General features: G+C 29.4%; 1 protein-coding gene across 1 annotated transcript in view; it reads right to left on the minus strand.

The window, feature by feature from the left end:
• LOC311119422 (solute carrier family 15 member 1-like) overlaps positions 1 to 12,634 on the minus strand; it is a 47,934-nt gene that overhangs the window by 13,075 nt on the left and 22,225 nt on the right. The gene's annotated exons all lie outside the window — the stretch shown is intronic.

Here is a 12,634-nt window from a genome sequence, read left to right on the forward strand (position 1 = left end):
TCTACCACACAAGTGGCTCAGGTAGTGCAGCTCATCCAGGATGGCACATCAATGCGAGCTGTGGCAAGAAGGTTTGCTGTGTCTGTCAGCGTAGTGTCCAGAGCATGGAGGCGCTACCAGGAGACAGGCCAGTACATCAGGAGACGTGGAGGAGGCCGTAGGAGGGCAACAACCCAGCAGCAGGACCGCTACCTCCGCATTTGTGCAAGGAGGAGCAGGAGGAGCACTGCCAGAGCCCTGCAAAATGACCTCCAGCAGGCCACAAATGTGCATGTGTCTGCTCAAACGGTCAGAAACAGACTCCATGAGGGAGGTATGAGGGCCCGACGTCCACAGGTGGGGGTTGTGCTTACAGCCCAACACCGTGCAGGACGTTTGGCATTTGCCAGAGAACACCAAGATTGGCAAATTCGCCACTGGCGCCCTGTGCTCTTCACAGATGAAAGCAGGTTCACACTGAGCACATGTGACAGACGTGACAGAGTCTGGAGACGCCGTGGAGAACGTTCTGCTGCCTGCAACATCCTCCAGCATGACCGGTTTGGCGGTGGGTCAGTCATGGTGTGGGGTGGTATTTCTTTGGGGGGCCGCACAGCCCTCCATGTGCTCGCCAGAGGTAGCCTGACTGCCATTAGGTACCGAGATGAGATCCTCAGACCCCTTGTGAGACCATATGCTGGTGCGGTTGGCCCTGGGTTCCTCCTAATGCAAGACAATGCTAGACCTCATGTGGCTGGAGTGTGTCAGCAGTTCCTGCAAGAGGAAGGCATTGATGCTATGGACTGGCCCGCCCGTTCCCCAGACCTGAATCCAATTGAGCACATCTGGGACATCATGTCTCGCTCCATCCACCAACGCCACGTTGCACCACAGACTGTCCAGGAGTTGGCGGATGCTTTAGTCCAGGTCTGGGAGGAGATCCCTCAGGAGACCATCCGCCACCTCATCAGGAGCATGCCCAGGCGTTGTAGGGAGGTCATACAGGCACGTGGAGGCCACACACACTACTGAGCCTCATTTTGACTTGTTTTAAGGACATTACATCAAAGTTGGATCAGCCTGTAGTGTGGTTTTCCACTTTAATTTTGAGTGTGACTCCAAATCCAGACCTCCATGGGTTGATACATTTGATTTCCATTGATAATTTTTGTGTGATTTTGTTGTCAGCACATTCAACTATGTAAAGAAAAAACTATTTAATAAGATTATTTCATTCATTCAGATCTAGGATGTATTTTAGTGTTCCCTTTATTTTTTTGAGCAGTGTATATATTTAAGCAATAAGTTCTGAGGGGGTGTGGTATATTTAAACAATAAGTTCTGAGGGGGTGTGGTATATTTAAACAATACGTTCTGAGGGGGTGTGGTATATTTAAACTATAAGGCCTGAGGGGGTGTGGTATATTGGCCAATATACCCCGGCTAAGGGCTGTTCTTATGCACGATGCAAAGCAGATTTAGTCCTTAGCAGTGGTATATTGGCCAGATACCACAAAAATATATTTTATATTTGAGATTCTTCAAAGTAGTCACCCTTTGCCTTGATGACAGCTTTGCACACTCTTGGCATTCTCTCAACCAGCTTCATGAGGTAGTCACCTGGAATGCATTTCAATTAACAGGTTTGCCTTGTTAAAAGTTAATTTGTGGAATTTCTTTCCTTCTTAATGCGTTTGAGCCAATCAGTTGTGTTGTGACAAGGTAGGGGTGGTATATAGAAGATAGCCCTATTTGGTAAAAGACCAAGTACATATTATGGCAAGAACAGCTCAAATAAGCAAAGAGAAACGACAGTCCATCATTACTTTAAGACATGAAGGACAGTCAATCCGGAAAATGTCAAGAACTTTGAAAGTTTCTTCAAGTGCAGTGCAAAAACCATCAAGCGCTGTGATGAAACTGGCTCTCATGAAGACCGCCACAGGAAAGGAAGACCCAGAGTTACCTCTGCTGCAGAGGATAAGTTCATTAGAGTTAACTACACCTCAGATTGCAGCCCAAATAAATGCTTCACAGAGTTCAAGTAACAGACACATCTCAACATCAACTGTTCAGAGGAGACTGCGTGAATCAGGCCTTCATGGTCGAATTGCTGCAAAGAAACCACTACTAAAGGACACCAATAAGACGAAGAGACTTGCTTGGGCCAAGAAACACAAGCAATGGACATTAGACCAGTGGAAATCTGTCCTTTGGTCTGATGAGTACAAATTGGAGATTTTTGGTTCCAACCGCCGTGTCTTTGTGAGACGCAGAGTAGGTGAATGGATGATCTCCACATGTGTGGTTCCCACCGTGAAGCATGGAGGAGGAGGTGTGACGGTGTGGGGGTGCTTTGCTGGTGACACTGTCAGTGATTTATTTAGAATTCAAGGCACACTTAACCAGCATGGCTACCACAGCATTCTGCAGCGATACGCCATCCCATCTGGTTTGGGCTTAGTGGGACTATCATTAGTTTTTCAACAGGACAATGACCCAAAATACACCTCCAGGCTGTGTAAGGGCTATTTGACCAAGGAGAGTGATGGAGTGCTGCATCAGATGACCTGACCTCCACAATCCCCCGACCTCAACCCAATTGAGATGGTTTGGGATGAGTTGGACCGCAGAGTGAAGGAAAAGCAGCCAACAAGTGCTCAGCATATGTGGGAACTCCTTCAAGACTGTTGGAAAAGCAATTCCTCATGAAGCTGGTTGAGAGAATGCCAAGAGTGTGCAAAGCTGTCATCAAGGCAAAGGGTGGCTATTTGAAGAATATAAAATATAAAATATATTTTGATTTGTTTAACACTTTTTTGTGTATGTGTTATTTCATAGTTTTGATGTCTTCACTATTATTCTACAATGTAAAAAATTGTAAAAATAAAGAAAAACTTGGATGACTAGGTGTGTCCAAACTTTTGACTGGTACTGTAGTTTATAGTATAGTTAGTATAGAGAGTTAGTATATAGTTTATAGAGTTAATATAGTTAGTATAGAGAGTTAGTATATAGTTTATAGAGTTAGTATATAGTTTAGAGAGTTAGTATATCGTTTATAGAGTTAGTATAGTTAGTATAGAGAGCTAGTATATAGTTTATAGAGTTAGTATATAGTATAGAGCGTTAGTATATAGTTTATAGAGTTAGTATATAGTATAGAGAGTTAGTATATAGTTTATAGAGTTAGTATAGTTATTATAGAGAGTTAGTATATAGTTTATAGATTTAGTATATAGTATAGAGTTAGTATATAGTTTATAGAGTTAGTATATAGTATATAGAGTTAGTATATAGTATAGAGAGTTAGTATATAGTATAGAGAGTTAGTATATAGTTTATAGAGTTAGTATATAGTATAGAGAGTTAGTATATAGTTTATAGAGTTAGTATATAGTATAGAGAGTTAGTATATAGTTTATAGAGTTAGTATATAGTATAGAGAGTTAGTATATCGTTTATAGAGTTAGTATATCGTTTATAGAGTTAGTATATAGTATATAGAGTTAGTATATAGTTTATAGAGTTAGTATATAGTTTATAGAGTTAGTATATAGTTTATAGAGTTAGTATATAGTATAGAGAGTTAGTATATAGTTTATAGAGTTAGTATATAGTTTATAGAGTTAGTATATAGTATAGAGAGTTAGTATATAGTTTATAGAGTTAGTATAGTTAGTATAGAGAGTTAGTATATAGTTTATAGGGTTAGAATATAGTATATAGAGTTAGTATATAGTTTATAGAGTTAGTATAGTTATTATAGAGAGTTAGTATATAGTTTATATAGTTAGTATATAGTTTATAGAGTTAGTATATAGTATATAGAGTTAGTATATAGTTTATAGAGTTAGTATATAGTATAGAGAGTTAGTATATAGTTTATAGAGTTAGTATATAGTATAGAGAGTTAGTATATAGTTTATAGAGTTAGTATAGTTAGTATAGAGAGTTAGTATATAGTTTATAGAGTTAGTATATAGTATAGAGAGTTAGTATATAGTTTATAGAGTTAGTATATAGTATATAGAGTTAGTATATAGTTTATAGAGTTAGTATATAGTATAGAGAGTTAGTATATAGTTTATAGAGTTAGTATATAGTATATAGTTAGTATATAGTTTATAGAGTTAGTATATAGTATATAGAGTTAGTATATAGTATAGAGAGTTAGTATATAGTATAGAGAGTTAGTATATAGTTTATAGAGTTAGTATATAGTATATAGAGTTAGTATATAGTTTATAGAGTTAGTATATAGTATAGAGAGTTAGTATATAGTTTATAGAGTTAGTATATAGTATAGAGAGTTAGTATATCGTTTATAGAGTTAGTATAGAGAGTTAGTATATAGTATATAGAGTTAGTATAGTTAGTATAGAGAGTTAGTATATAGTATATAGAGTTAGTATATAGTTTATAGAGTTAGTATAGTTAGTATAGAGAGCTAGTATATAGTATATAGAGTCAGTATAGTTAGTATGGTGAGTTAGTATATAGTATATATAGTTAGTATAGTTAGTATAGAGAGTTAGTATAGTTAGTATAGAGAGTTAGTTAGTATATAGATTATAGAGTTAGTATATAGTATATAGAGTTAGTATAGTTAGTATAGAGAGTTAGTATAGTTAGTATAGAGAGTTAGTATATAGTATAGAGAGTTAGTATAGTTAATATAGAGAGTTAGTATATAGAGTTAGTATAGTTAGTATAGAGAGTTAGTATATAGTATATAGAGTCAGTATAGTTAGTATAGAGAGTTAGTATAGTTAGTATAGAGAGTTAGTATATAGTTTATAGAGTTAGTATATAGTATAGAGAGTTAGTATATAGTATATAGAGTTAGTATATAGTATATAGAGTTAGTATAGTTAGTATAGAGAGTTAGTATAGTTAGTATAGAGAGTTAGTATAGTTAGTATAGAGAGTTAGTATAGTTAGTATAGAGAGTTAGTATATAGTTTATAGAGTTAGTATATAGTATAGAGAGTTAGTATATAGTTTATAGAGTTAGTATAGTTAGTATAGATAGTTAGTATATAGTATATAGAGTTAGTATATAGTTTATAGAGTTAGTATAGTTAGTATATAGAGTTAGTATATAGTTTATAGAGTTAGAATAGTTAGAATAGAGAGTTAGTATATAGTTTATAGAGTTAGTATATAGTTTAGAGAGTTAGTATATAGTATAGAGAGTTAGTATATAGTATAGAGAGTTAGTATATAGTTTATATAGTTAGTATATAGTATAGAGAGTTAGTATAGTTAGTGTAGAGAGTTAGTATAGTTAGTATAGAGAGTTAGTATAGTTAGTATAGAGAGTTAGTATAGTTAGTATAGAGAGTTAGTATATAGTATAGAGAGTTAGTATATAGTATAGAGTTAGTATATAGTTTATAGAGTTAGTATTTAGTTTATAGAGTTAGTATATAGTTTATAGAGTTAGTATATAGTATAGAGAGTTAGTATATCGTTTATAGAGTTAGTATATCGTTTATAGAGTTAGTATATAGTATATAGAGTTAGTATATAGTTTATAGAGTTAGTATATAGTTTATAGAGTTAGTATATAGTTTATAGAGTTAGTATATAGTATAGAGAGTTAGTATATAGTTTATAGAGTTAGTATATAGTTTATAGAGTTAGTATATAGTATAGAGAGTTAGTATATAGTTTATAGAGTTAGTATAGTTAGTATAGAGAGTTAGTATATAGTTTATAGGGTTAGAATATAGTATATAGAGTTAGTATATAGTTTATAGAGTTAGTATAGTTATTATAGAGAGTTAGTATATAGTTTATATAGTTAGTATATAGTTTATAGAGTTAGTGTATAGTATATAGAGTTAGTATATAGTTTATAGAGTTAGTATATAGTATAGAGAGTTAGTATATAGTTTATAGAGTTAGTATATAGTATAGAGAGTTAGTATATAGTTTATAGAGTTAGTATAGTTAGTATAGAGAGTTAGTATATAGTTTATAGAGTTAGTATATAGTATAGAGAGTTAGTATATAGTTTATAGAGTTAGTATATAGTATATAGAGTTAGTATATAGTTTATAGAGTTAGTATATAGTATAGAGAGTTAGCATATAGTTTATAGAGTTAGTATATAGTATATAGTTAGTATATAGTTTATAGAGTTAGTATATAGTATATAGAGTTAGTATATAGTATAGAGAGTTAGTATATAGTATAGAGAGTTAGTATATAGTTTATAGAGTTAGTATATAGTATATAGAGTTAGTATATAGTTTATAGAGTTAGTATATAGTATAGAGAGTTAGTATATAGTTTATAGAGTTAGTATATAGTATAGAGAGTTAGTATATCGTTTATAGAGTTAGTATAGAGAGTTAGTATATAGTATATAGAGTTAGTATAGAGAGTTAGTATATAGTATATAGAGTTAGTATATAGTTTATAGAGTTAGTATAGTTAGTATAGAGAGCTAGTATATAGAGTCAGTATAGTTAGTATGGTGAGTTAGTATATAGTATATATAGTTAGTATAGAGTTAGTATAGTTAGTATAGAGAGTTAGTTAGTATATAGATTATAGAGTTAGTATATAGTATATCGAGTTAGTATAGTTAGTATAGAGAGTTAGTATAGTTAGTATAGAGAGTTAGTATATAGTATAGAGAGTTAGTATAGTTAATATAGAGAGTTAGTATATATAGTTAGTATAGTTAGTATAGAGAGTTAGTATATAGTATATAGAGTCAGTATAGTTAGTATAGAGAGTTAGTATAGTTAGTATAGAGAGTTAGTATATAGTTTATAGAGTTAGTATATAGTATAGAGAGTTAGTATATAGTATATAGAGTTAGTATATAGTATATAGAGTTAGTATAGTTAGTATAGAGAGTTAGTATAGTTAGTATAGAGAGTTAGTATAGTTAGTATAGAGAGTTAGTATAGTTAGTATAGAGAGTTAGTATATAGTTTATAGAGTTAGTATATAGTATAGAGAGTTAGTATATAGTTTATAGAGTTAGTATAGTTAGTATAGAGAGTTAGTATATAGTATATAGAGTTAGTATATAGTTTATAGAGTTAGTATAGTTAGTATATAGAGTTAGTATATAGTTTATAGAGTTAGAATAGTTAGAATAGAGAGTTAGTATATAGTTTTATAGAGTTAAGTATATAGGTTTAGAGAGTTAGTATATAGTATAGAGAGTTTAGTATATAGTATAGAGAGTTAGTATAGTTAGTATAGATAGTTAGTATAGTTAGTATAGAGAGTTAGTATATAGTATAGAGAGTTAGTATAGTTAGTATAGAGAGTTAGTATATAGTATAGAGAGTTAGTATATAGTATATATAGTTAGTATAGTTAGTATAGAGAGTTAGTATATAGTATATAGAGTCAGTATAGTTAGTATGGTGAGTTATTATAGTTAGTATAGAGAGTTAGTATAGTTAGTATAGAGAGTTAGTATATAGTTTATATAGTTAGTATATAGTATAGAGAGTTAGTATAGTTAGTATAGAGAGTTAGTATAGTTAGTATAGAGAGTTAGTATAGTTAGTATAGAGAGTTAGTATAGTTAGTATAGAGAGTTAGTATATAGTATAGAGAGTTAGTATATAGTATAGAGTTAGTATATATTTTATAGAGTTAGTATTTAGTTTATAGAGTTAGTATATAGTTTATAGAGTCAGTATAGTTATTATAGTGAGTTATTATAGTTAGTATAGAGAATTAGTATAGTTAGTATAGAGAGTTAGTATATAGTATATATAGTTAGTATAGTTAGTATAGAGAGTCAGTATAGTTAGTATAGAGAGTCAGTATAGTTAGTATAGAGAGTTAGTATAGTTAGTATAGAGAGTTAGTATAGTTTGTATAGAGAGTTAGTATAGAGAGTTAGTATATAGTTTATAGAGTCAGTATAGTTAGTATAGAGAGTTAGTATATAGTATATATAGTTAGTATAGTTAGTATAGAGAGTCAGTATAGTTAGTATAGAGAGTTAGTATAGTTAGTATAGAGAGTTAGTATAGTTTGTATAGAGAGTTATTATAGTTAGTATAGAGAGTTAGTATAGTTAGTATAGAGAGTTACTATAGTTATTATAGTGAGTTATTATAGTTAGTATAGAGAGTCAGTATAGTTAGTATAGAGAGTTAGTATAGTTAGTATAGAGAGTCAGTATAGTTAGTATAGCGAGTTAGTATATAGTTTATAGAGTTAGTATATAGTATATAGAGTCAGTAGTATATAGAGTCAGTATAGTTATTATAGTGAGTTATTATAGTTAGTATAGAGAGTTAGTTTAGTTAGTATAGAGAGTTAGTATAGTTAGTATAGAGAGTTATTATAGTTAGTATAGAGAGTTAGTATAGTTAGTATAGAGAGTTATTATAGTTAGTATAGAGAGTTAGTATAGTTAGTATAGAGAGTTATTATAGTTAGTATAGAGAGTTAGTATAGTTAGTATAGAGTTAGTATAGAGTGTTAGTATAGTTAGTATAGAGAGTTAGTATAGTTAGTATATAGAGTTAGTATATAGTATAGAGAGTTAGTATATAGTATAGAGTTAGTATATAGTATATAGAGTTAGTATAGTTAGTATAGAGAGTTAGTATAGTTAGTATAGAGAGTTAGTATAGTTAGTATAGAGAGTTAGTATAGTTAGTATAGAGAGTTATTATAGTTAGTATAGAGAGTTAGTATAGTTAGTATAGAGAGTTATTATAGTTAGTATAGAGAGTTAGTATAGTTAGTATAGAGTTAGTATGGAGTGTTAGTATAGTTAGTATAGAGAGTTAGTATAGTTAGTATAGAGAGTTAGTATATAGTATAGAGAGTTAGTATATAGTATAGAGTTAGTATATAGTTTATAGAGTTAGTATTTAGTTTATAGAGTTAGTATATAGTTTATAGAGTCAGTATAGTTATTATAGTGAGTTATTATAGTTAGTATAGAGAATTAGTATAGTTAGTATAGAGAGTTAGTATATAGTATATAGAGTTAGTATAGTTAGTATAGAGAGTCAGTATAGTTAGTATAGAGAGTTAGTATAGTTAGTACAGAGAGTTAGTATAGTTAGTATAGAGAGTTAGTATAGTTAGTATAGAGAGTTAGTATAGTTAGTATAGAGAGTTAGTATAGTTAGTATAGAGAGTTAGTATATAGTATAGAGAGTTAGTATATAGTATAGAGAGTTAGTATAGTTAGTATAGAGAGTTAGTATATAGTATAGAGAGTTAGTATATAGTATAGAGTTAGTATATAGTTTATAGAGTTAGTATATAGTTTATAGAGTCAGTATAGTTATTATAGTGAGTTATTATAGTTAGTATAGAGAATTAGTATAGTTAGTATAGAGAGTTAGTATATAATATATATATAGTTAGTATAGTTAGTATAGAGAGTCAGTATAGTTAGTATAGAGAGTTAGTATAGTTAGTACAGAGAGTTAGTATAGTTAGTATAGAGAGTTAGTATAGTTAGTATAGAGAGTTAGTATAGTTAGTATAGAGAGTTAGTATAGTTAGTATAGAGAGTTAGTATATAGTATATAGAGTTAGTATAGTTAGTATAGAGAGTCAGTATAGTTAGTATAGAGAGTCAGTATAGTTAGTATAGCGAGTTAGTATAGTTAGTATAGAGAGTTAGTTTAGTTAGTATAGAGAGTCAGTATAGTTAGTATAGCGAGTTAGTATATAGTTTATAGAGTTAGTATATAGTATATAGAGTCAGTAGTATATAGAGTCAGTATAGTTATTATAGTGAGTTATTATAGTTAGTATAGAGAGTTAGTATAGTTAGTATAGAGAGTTAGTATAGTTAGTATAGAGAGTTATTATAGTTAGTATAGAGAGTTAGTATAGTTAGTATAGAGAGTTATTATAGTTAGTATAGAGAGTTAGTATAGTTAGTATAGAGTTAGTATATAGTATAGAGAGTTAGTATAGTTAGTATAGAGAGTTATTATAGTTAGTATAGAGAGTTAGTATAGTTAGTATAGAGTTAGTATAGAGTGTTAGTATAGTTAGTATAGAGAGTTAGTATAGTTAGTATAGAGAGTTAGTATATAGTATAGAGAGTTAGTATATAGTATAGAGTTAGTATATAGTATATAGAGTTAGTATAGTTAGTATAGAGAGTTAGTATAGTTAGTATAGAGAGTTAGTATAGTTAGTATAGAGAGTTAGTATAGTTAGTATAGAGAGTTATTATAGTTAGTATAGAGAGTTAGTATAGTTAGTATAGAGAGTTATTATAGTTAGTATAGAGAGTTAGTATAGTTAGTATAGAGTTAGTATAGAGTGTTAGTATAGTTAGTATAGAGAGTTAGTATAGTTAGTATAGAGAGTTAGTATATAGTATAGAGAGTTAGTATATAGTATAGAGTTAGTATATAGTTTATAGAGTTAGTATTTAGTTTATAGAGTTAGTATATAGTTTATAGAGTCAGTATAGTTATTATAGTGAGTTATTATAGTTAGTATAGAGAATTAGTATAGTTAGTATAGAGAGTTAGTATATAGTATATAGAGTTAGTATAGTTAGTATAGAGAGTCAGTATAGTTAGTATAGAGAGTTAGTATAGTTAGTACAGAGAGTTAGTATAGTTAGTATAGAGAGTTAGTATAGTTAGTATAGAGAGTTAGTATAGAGAGTTAGTATAGTTAGTATAGAGAGTTAGTATATAGTATAGAGAGTTAGTATATAGTATAGAGAGTTAGTATAGTTAGTATAGAGAGTTAGTATATAGTATAGAGAGTTAGTATATAGTATAGAGTTAGTATATAGTTTATAGAGTTAGTATATAGTTTATAGAGTTAGTATATAGTTTATAGAGTTAGTATATAGTATAGAGAGTTAGTATAGTTAGTATAGAGAGTTATTATAGTTAGTATATAGAGTTAGTATAGTTAGTATAGAGAGTTAGTATAGTTAGTATAGAGAGTTAGTATATAGTATAGAGAGTTAGTATATAGTATAGAGTTAGTATATAGTTTATAGAGTTAGTATTTAGTTTATAGAGTTAGTATATAGTTTATAGAGTCAGTATAGTTATTATAGTGAGTTATTATAGTTAGTATAGAGCATTAGTATAGTTAGTATAGAGAGTTAGTATATAGTATATAGAGTTAGTATAGTTAGTATAGAGAGTCAGTATAGTTAGTATAGAGAGTTAGTATAGTTAGTACAGAGAGTTAGTATAGTTAGTATAGAGAGTTAGTATAGTTAGTATAGATAGTTAGTATAGTTAGTATAGAGAGTTATTATAGTTAGTATAGAGAGTTATTATAGTTAGTATAGAGAGTCAGTATAGTTAGTATAGCGAGTTAGTATAGTTAGTATAGAGAGTTATTATAGTTAGTATAGAGAGTTAGTATATAGTTTATAGAGTTAGTATAGTTAGTATAGAGAGTTAGTATATAGTTTATAGAGTTAGTATAGTTAGTATAGAGAGTTAGTATAGTTAGTATATAGAGTCAGTATAGTTAGTATAGAGAGTTAGTTTAGTTAGTATATAGAGTCAGTATAGTTAGTATAGAGAGTTAGTTTAGTTAGTATAGAGAGTTAGTATAGTTAGTATAGAGAGTTAGTATATCGTTTATAGAGTTAGTATAGTTAGTATAGAGAGTTAGTATAGTTAGTATATAGAGTCAGTATAGTTAGTATAGAGAGTTAGTTTAGTTAGTATATAGAGTCAGTATAGTTAGTATAGAGAGTTAGTTTAGTTAGTATAGAGAGTTAGTATAGTTAGTATAGAGAGTTAGTATATAGTTTATAGAGTTAGTATATAGTTTATAGAGTTAGTATATAGTTTATAGAGTTAGTATATAGTATATAGAGTCAGTATAGTTAGTATAGAGAGTTAGTATATAGTTTATAGAGTTAGTATATAGTTTATAGAGTTAGTATATAGTATATAGAGTCAGTATAGTTATTATAGTGAGTTATTATAGTTAGTATAGAGAGTTAGTTTAGTTAGTATAGAGAGTTAGTATAGTTAGTATAGAGAGTTAGTATATAGTTTATAGAGTTAGTATAGTTAGTATAGAGAGTTAGTATATAGTTTATAGAGTTAGTATAGTTAGTATAGAGAGTTAGTATAGTTAGTATATAGAGTCAGTATAGTTAGTATAGAGAGTTAGTTTAGTTAGTATATAGAGTCAGTATAGTTAGTATAGAGAGTTAGTTTAGTTAGTATAGAGAGTTAGTATAGTTAGTATAGAGAGTTAGTATATAGTTTATAGAGTTAGTATAGTTAGTATAGAGTTAGTATATAGTTTATAGAGTTATTATAGTTAGTATAGAGAGTTAGTATAGTTAGTATATAGAGTCAGTATAGTTAGTATAGAGAGTTAGTTTAGTTAGTATAGAGAGTTAGTATATAGTTTATAGAGTTATTATAGTTAGTATAGAGAGTTAGTATAGTTAGTATATAGAGTCAGTATAGTTAGTATAGAGAGTTAGTTTAGTTAGTATAGAGAGTTAGTATAGTTAGTATAGAGTTAGTATATAGTTGATAGAGTTAGTATAGTTAGTATAGAGTTAGTATATAGTATATAGAGTTAGTATAGTTAGTATAGAGAGTTAGTTTAGTTAGTATAGAGAGTTAGTATAGTTAGTATAGAGAGTTAGTATAGTTAGTATAGAGAGTTATCATATAGAGAT

The sequence above is a fragment of the Coregonus lavaretus genome (genome assembly GCF_964263955.1).
Source record: "Coregonus lavaretus genome assembly, contig: HAP1_SCAFFOLD_4244, whole genome shotgun sequence".
NCBI classification, from domain to species: domain Eukaryota; kingdom Metazoa; phylum Chordata; class Actinopteri; order Salmoniformes; family Salmonidae; genus Coregonus; species Coregonus lavaretus.